General features: G+C 48.2%; 19 non-coding genes across 19 annotated transcripts; all 19 read left to right on the top strand.

Annotated features, from left to right (window-relative positions):
• The first annotated feature begins 92 nt into the window (after positions 1 to 92).
• Positions 93 to 164, top strand: TRNAD-GUC (transfer RNA aspartic acid (anticodon GUC)). Its single transcript has one exon. It is a non-coding gene; the product is annotated as a tRNA-Asp (tRNA).
• A 239-nt stretch (positions 165 to 403) lies between these two features.
• Positions 404 to 475, top strand: TRNAD-GUC (transfer RNA aspartic acid (anticodon GUC)). The gene has a single exon. It is a non-coding gene; the product is annotated as a tRNA-Asp (tRNA).
• A 239-nt stretch (positions 476 to 714) lies between these two features.
• On the top strand, positions 715 to 786 carry TRNAD-GUC (transfer RNA aspartic acid (anticodon GUC)). The gene has a single exon. It is a non-coding gene; the product is annotated as a tRNA-Asp (tRNA).
• Positions 787 to 1,025: 239 nt separating this feature from the next.
• Positions 1,026 to 1,097, top strand: TRNAD-GUC (transfer RNA aspartic acid (anticodon GUC)). The gene has a single exon. It is a non-coding gene; the product is annotated as a tRNA-Asp (tRNA).
• Positions 1,098 to 1,336: 239 nt separating this feature from the next.
• Positions 1,337 to 1,408, top strand: TRNAD-GUC (transfer RNA aspartic acid (anticodon GUC)). The gene has a single exon. It is a non-coding gene; the product is annotated as a tRNA-Asp (tRNA).
• Positions 1,409 to 1,647: 239 nt separating this feature from the next.
• On the top strand, positions 1,648 to 1,719 carry TRNAD-GUC (transfer RNA aspartic acid (anticodon GUC)). The gene has a single exon. It is a non-coding gene; the product is annotated as a tRNA-Asp (tRNA).
• A 239-nt stretch (positions 1,720 to 1,958) lies between these two features.
• On the top strand, positions 1,959 to 2,030 carry TRNAD-GUC (transfer RNA aspartic acid (anticodon GUC)). The gene has a single exon. It is a non-coding gene; the product is annotated as a tRNA-Asp (tRNA).
• Positions 2,031 to 2,269: 239 nt separating this feature from the next.
• TRNAD-GUC (transfer RNA aspartic acid (anticodon GUC)) lies at positions 2,270 to 2,341 on the top strand. The gene has a single exon. It is a non-coding gene; the product is annotated as a tRNA-Asp (tRNA).
• Positions 2,342 to 2,580: 239 nt separating this feature from the next.
• TRNAD-GUC (transfer RNA aspartic acid (anticodon GUC)) lies at positions 2,581 to 2,652 on the top strand. Its single transcript has one exon. It is a non-coding gene; the product is annotated as a tRNA-Asp (tRNA).
• A 239-nt stretch (positions 2,653 to 2,891) lies between these two features.
• TRNAD-GUC (transfer RNA aspartic acid (anticodon GUC)) lies at positions 2,892 to 2,963 on the top strand. Its single transcript has one exon. It is a non-coding gene; the product is annotated as a tRNA-Asp (tRNA).
• A 239-nt stretch (positions 2,964 to 3,202) lies between these two features.
• Positions 3,203 to 3,274, top strand: TRNAD-GUC (transfer RNA aspartic acid (anticodon GUC)). Its single transcript has one exon. It is a non-coding gene; the product is annotated as a tRNA-Asp (tRNA).
• Positions 3,275 to 3,513: 239 nt separating this feature from the next.
• TRNAD-GUC (transfer RNA aspartic acid (anticodon GUC)) lies at positions 3,514 to 3,585 on the top strand. The gene has a single exon. It is a non-coding gene; the product is annotated as a tRNA-Asp (tRNA).
• A 239-nt stretch (positions 3,586 to 3,824) lies between these two features.
• Positions 3,825 to 3,896, top strand: TRNAD-GUC (transfer RNA aspartic acid (anticodon GUC)). Its single transcript has one exon. It is a non-coding gene; the product is annotated as a tRNA-Asp (tRNA).
• A 239-nt stretch (positions 3,897 to 4,135) lies between these two features.
• Positions 4,136 to 4,207, top strand: TRNAD-GUC (transfer RNA aspartic acid (anticodon GUC)). Its single transcript has one exon. It is a non-coding gene; the product is annotated as a tRNA-Asp (tRNA).
• A 239-nt stretch (positions 4,208 to 4,446) lies between these two features.
• Positions 4,447 to 4,518, top strand: TRNAD-GUC (transfer RNA aspartic acid (anticodon GUC)). The gene has a single exon. It is a non-coding gene; the product is annotated as a tRNA-Asp (tRNA).
• A 239-nt stretch (positions 4,519 to 4,757) lies between these two features.
• TRNAD-GUC (transfer RNA aspartic acid (anticodon GUC)) lies at positions 4,758 to 4,829 on the top strand. Its single transcript has one exon. It is a non-coding gene; the product is annotated as a tRNA-Asp (tRNA).
• A 239-nt stretch (positions 4,830 to 5,068) lies between these two features.
• Positions 5,069 to 5,140, top strand: TRNAD-GUC (transfer RNA aspartic acid (anticodon GUC)). The gene has a single exon. It is a non-coding gene; the product is annotated as a tRNA-Asp (tRNA).
• A 239-nt stretch (positions 5,141 to 5,379) lies between these two features.
• TRNAD-GUC (transfer RNA aspartic acid (anticodon GUC)) lies at positions 5,380 to 5,451 on the top strand. Its single transcript has one exon. It is a non-coding gene; the product is annotated as a tRNA-Asp (tRNA).
• Positions 5,452 to 5,690: 239 nt separating this feature from the next.
• On the top strand, positions 5,691 to 5,762 carry TRNAD-GUC (transfer RNA aspartic acid (anticodon GUC)). Its single transcript has one exon. It is a non-coding gene; the product is annotated as a tRNA-Asp (tRNA).
• Positions 5,763 to 6,000: the final 238 nt, after the last annotated feature.

The raw sequence follows: 6,000 nt of genomic DNA, 5'->3' as shown, positions 1-6,000 counted from the left end.
TGGAGATGCGTGGCCAAATACACCGTTTCATTTCAACACCTCACCCTGACTTGGTTTTATGGTGTAATGCCAGTTCCGACTTTGCCGACCAGTCCTCGTTAGTATAGTGGTGAGTATCCCCGCCTGTCACGCGGGAGACCGGGGTTCGATTCCCCCACGGGGAGGACGATACAAGTTTTTATGGAGTTCGGCGTTTGATTGCGCCTGGTTATGGACACTCAAAGTCCGAATCTAATGGTAGGGTCAAATATACACCTTGGTTTTTGTATATTTCTCTAAATATATATACACAGAGTAAGGAGATGCGTGGCCAAATACACCGTTTCATTTCGACACCTCACCCTGACTTGGTTTTATGGGTGTAATGCCAGTTCCGACTTTGCCGACGCCTCCCCCAAGTCAGTCCTCGTTAGTATAGTGGTGAGTATCCCCGCCTGTCACGCGGGAGACCGGGGTTCGATTCCCCGACGGGGAGGACGATACAAGTTTTTATGGAGTTCGGCGTTTGATTGCGCCTGGTTATGGACACTCAAAGTCCGAATCTAATGGTAGGGTCAAATATACACCTTGGTTTTTGTATATTTCTCTAAATATATATACACAGAGTAAGGAGATGCGTGGCCAAATACACCGTTTCATTTCGACACCTCACCCTGACTTGGTTTTATGGGTGTAATGCCAGTTCCGACTTTGCCGACGCCTCCCCCAAGTCAGTCCTCGTTAGTATAGTGGTGAGTATCCCCGCCTGTCACGCGGGAGACCGGGGTTCGATTCCCCGACGGGGAGGACGATACAAGTTTTTATGGAGTTCGGCGTTTGATTGCGCCTGGTTATGGACACTCAAAGTCCGAATCTAATGGTAGGGTCAAATATACACCTTGGTTTTTGTATATTTCTCTAAATATATATACACAGAGTAAGGAGATGCGTGGCCAAATACACCGTTTCATTTCGACACCTCACCCTGACTTGGTTTTATGGGTGTAATGCCAGTTCCGACTTTGCCGACGCCTCCCCCAAGTCAGTCCTCGTTAGTATAGTGGTGAGTATCCCCGCCTGTCACGCGGGAGACCGGGGTTCGATTCCCCGACGGGGAGGACGATACAAGTTTTTATGGAGTTCGGCGTTTGATTGCGCCTGGTTATGGACACTCAAAGTCCGAATCTAATGGTAGGGTCAAATATACACCTTGGTTTTTGTATATTTCTCTAAATATATATACACAGAGTAAGGAGATGCGTGGCCAAATACACCGTTTCATTTCGACACCTCACCCTGACTTGGTTTTATGGGTGTAATGCCAGTTCCGACTTTGCCGACGCCTCCCCCAAGTCAGTCCTCGTTAGTATAGTGGTGAGTATCCCCGCCTGTCACGCGGGAGACCGGGGTTCGATTCCCCGACGGGGAGGACGATACAAGTTTTTATGGAGTTCGGCGTTTGATTGCGCCTGGTTATGGACACTCAAAGTCCGAATCTAATGGTAGGGTCAAATATACACCTTGGTTTTTGTATATTTCTCTAAATATATATACACAGAGTAAGGAGATGCGTGGCCAAATACACCGTTTCATTTCGACACCTCACCCTGACTTGGTTTTATGGGTGTAATGCCAGTTCCGACTTTGCCGACGCCTCCCCCAAGTCAGTCCTCGTTAGTATAGTGGTGAGTATCCCCGCCTGTCACGCGGGAGACCGGGGTTCGATTCCCCGACGGGGAGGACGATACAAGTTTTTATGGAGTTCGGCGTTTGATTGCGCCTGGTTATGGACACTCAAAGTCCGAATCTAATGGTAGGGTCAAATATACACCTTGGTTTTTGTATATTTCTCTAAATATATATACACAGAGTAAGGAGATGCGTGGCCAAATACACCGTTTCATTTCGACACCTCACCCTGACTTGGTTTTATGGGTGTAATGCCAGTTCCGACTTTGCCGACGCCTCCCCCAAGTCAGTCCTCGTTAGTATAGTGGTGAGTATCCCCGCCTGTCACGCGGGAGACCGGGGTTCGATTCCCCGACGGGGAGGACGATACAAGTTTTTATGGAGTTCGGCGTTTGATTGCGCCTGGTTATGGACACTCAAAGTCCGAATCTAATGGTAGGGTCAAATATACACCTTGGTTTTTGTATATTTCTCTAAATATATATACACAGAGTAAGGAGATGCGTGGCCAAATACACCGTTTCATTTCGACACCTCACCCTGACTTGGTTTTATGGGTGTAATGCCAGTTCCGACTTTGCCGACGCCTCCCCCAAGTCAGTCCTCGTTAGTATAGTGGTGAGTATCCCCGCCTGTCACGCGGGAGACCGGGGTTCGATTCCCCGACGGGGAGGACGATACAAGTTTTTATGGAGTTCGGCGTTTGATTGCGCCTGGTTATGGACACTCAAAGTCCGAATCTAATGGTAGGGTCAAATATACACCTTGGTTTTTGTATATTTCTCTAAATATATATACACAGAGTAAGGAGATGCGTGGCCAAATACACCGTTTCATTTCGACACCTCACCCTGACTTGGTTTTATGGGTGTAATGCCAGTTCCGACTTTGCCGACGCCTCCCCCAAGTCAGTCCTCGTTAGTATAGTGGTGAGTATCCCCGCCTGTCACGCGGGAGACCGGGGTTCGATTCCCCGACGGGGAGGACGATACAAGTTTTTATGGAGTTCGGCGTTTGATTGCGCCTGGTTATGGACACTCAAAGTCCGAATCTAATGGTAGGGTCAAATATACACCTTGGTTTTTGTATATTTCTCTAAATATATATACACAGAGTAAGGAGATGCGTGGCCAAATACACCGTTTCATTTCGACACCTCACCCTGACTTGGTTTTATGGGTGTAATGCCAGTTCCGACTTTGCCGACGCCTCCCCCAAGTCAGTCCTCGTTAGTATAGTGGTGAGTATCCCCGCCTGTCACGCGGGAGACCGGGGTTCGATTCCCCGACGGGGAGGACGATACAAGTTTTTATGGAGTTCGGCGTTTGATTGCGCCTGGTTATGGACACTCAAAGTCCGAATCTAATGGTAGGGTCAAATATACACCTTGGTTTTTGTATATTTCTCTAAATATATATACACAGAGTAAGGAGATGCGTGGCCAAATACACCGTTTCATTTCGACACCTCACCCTGACTTGGTTTTATGGGTGTAATGCCAGTTCCGACTTTGCCGACGCCTCCCCCAAGTCAGTCCTCGTTAGTATAGTGGTGAGTATCCCCGCCTGTCACGCGGGAGACCGGGGTTCGATTCCCCGACGGGGAGGACGATACAAGTTTTTATGGAGTTCGGCGTTTGATTGCGCCTGGTTATGGACACTCAAAGTCCGAATCTAATGGTAGGGTCAAATATACACCTTGGTTTTTGTATATTTCTCTAAATATATATACACAGAGTAAGGAGATGCGTGGCCAAATACACCGTTTCATTTCGACACCTCACCCTGACTTGGTTTTATGGGTGTAATGCCAGTTCCGACTTTGCCGACGCCTCCCCCAAGTCAGTCCTCGTTAGTATAGTGGTGAGTATCCCCGCCTGTCACGCGGGAGACCGGGGTTCGATTCCCCGACGGGGAGGACGATACAAGTTTTTATGGAGTTCGGCGTTTGATTGCGCCTGGTTATGGACACTCAAAGTCCGAATCTAATGGTAGGGTCAAATATACACCTTGGTTTTTGTATATTTCTCTAAATATATATACACAGAGTAAGGAGATGCGTGGCCAAATACACCGTTTCATTTCGACACCTCACCCTGACTTGGTTTTATGGGTGTAATGCCAGTTCCGACTTTGCCGACGCCTCCCCCAAGTCAGTCCTCGTTAGTATAGTGGTGAGTATCCCCGCCTGTCACGCGGGAGACCGGGGTTCGATTCCCCGACGGGGAGGACGATACAAGTTTTTATGGAGTTCGGCGTTTGATTGCGCCTGGTTATGGACACTCAAAGTCCGAATCTAATGGTAGGGTCAAATATACACCTTGGTTTTTGTATATTTCTCTAAATATATATACACAGAGTAAGGAGATGCGTGGCCAAATACACCGTTTCATTTCGACACCTCACCCTGACTTGGTTTTATGGGTGTAATGCCAGTTCCGACTTTGCCGACGCCTCCCCCAAGTCAGTCCTCGTTAGTATAGTGGTGAGTATCCCCGCCTGTCACGCGGGAGACCGGGGTTCGATTCCCCGACGGGGAGGACGATACAAGTTTTTATGGAGTTCGGCGTTTGATTGCGCCTGGTTATGGACACTCAAAGTCCGAATCTAATGGTAGGGTCAAATATACACCTTGGTTTTTGTATATTTCTCTAAATATATATACACAGAGTAAGGAGATGCGTGGCCAAATACACCGTTTCATTTCGACACCTCACCCTGACTTGGTTTTATGGGTGTAATGCCAGTTCCGACTTTGCCGACGCCTCCCCCAAGTCAGTCCTCGTTAGTATAGTGGTGAGTATCCCCGCCTGTCACGCGGGAGACCGGGGTTCGATTCCCCGACGGGGAGGACGATACAAGTTTTTATGGAGTTCGGCGTTTGATTGCGCCTGGTTATGGACACTCAAAGTCCGAATCTAATGGTAGGGTCAAATATACACCTTGGTTTTTGTATATTTCTCTAAATATATATACACAGAGTAAGGAGATGCGTGGCCAAATACACCGTTTCATTTCGACACCTCACCCTGACTTGGTTTTATGGGTGTAATGCCAGTTCCGACTTTGCCGACGCCTCCCCCAAGTCAGTCCTCGTTAGTATAGTGGTGAGTATCCCCGCCTGTCACGCGGGAGACCGGGGTTCGATTCCCCGACGGGGAGGACGATACAAGTTTTTATGGAGTTCGGCGTTTGATTGCGCCTGGTTATGGACACTCAAAGTCCGAATCTAATGGTAGGGTCAAATATACACCTTGGTTTTTGTATATTTCTCTAAATATATATACACAGAGTAAGGAGATGCGTGGCCAAATACACCGTTTCATTTCGACACCTCACCCTGACTTGGTTTTATGGGTGTAATGCCAGTTCCGACTTTGCCGACGCCTCCCCCAAGTCAGTCCTCGTTAGTATAGTGGTGAGTATCCCCGCCTGTCACGCGGGAGACCGGGGTTCGATTCCCCGACGGGGAGGACGATACAAGTTTTTATGGAGTTCGGCGTTTGATTGCGCCTGGTTATGGACACTCAAAGTCCGAATCTAATGGTAGGGTCAAATATACACCTTGGTTTTTGTATATTTCTCTAAATATATATACACAGAGTAAGGAGATGCGTGGCCAAATACACCGTTTCATTTCGACACCTCACCCTGACTTGGTTTTATGGGTGTAATGCCAGTTCCGACTTTGCCGACGCCTCCCCCAAGTCAGTCCTCGTTAGTATAGTGGTGAGTATCCCCGCCTGTCACGCGGGAGACCGGGGTTCGATTCCCCGACGGGGAGGACGATACAAGTTTTTATGGAGTTCGGCGTTTGATTGCGCCTGGTTATGGACACTCAAAGTCCGAATCTAATGGTAGGGTCAAATATACACCTTGGTTTTTGTATATTTCTCTAAATATATATACACAGAGTAAGGAGATGCGTGGCCAAATACACCGTTTCATTTCGACACCTCACCCTGACTTGGTTTTATGGGTGTAATGCCAGTTCCGACTTTGCCGACGCCTCCCCCAAGTCAGTCCTCGTTAGTATAGTGGTGAGTATCCCCGCCTGTCACGCGGGAGACCGGGGTTCGATTCCCCGACGGGGAGGACGATACAAGTTTTTATGGAGTTCGGCGTTTGATTGCGCCTGGTTATGGACACTCAAAGTCCGAATCTAATGGTAGGGTCAAATATACACCTTGGTTTTTGTATATTTCTCTAAATATATATACACAGAGTAAGGAGATGCGTGGCCAAATACACCGTTTCATTTCGACACCTCACCCTGACTTGGTTTTATGGGTGTAATGCCAGTTCCGACTTTGCCGACGCCTCCCCCAAGTCA

This window comes from Crinia signifera, unplaced genomic scaffold (assembly GCF_055691185.1).
Source record: "Crinia signifera unplaced genomic scaffold, ASM5569118v1 HAP2_SCAFFOLD_865, whole genome shotgun sequence".
Taxonomy (NCBI): Eukaryota; Metazoa; Chordata; class Amphibia; order Anura; family Myobatrachidae; genus Crinia; species Crinia signifera.
This window is presented reverse-complemented; position numbering and strand designations above follow the sequence as displayed.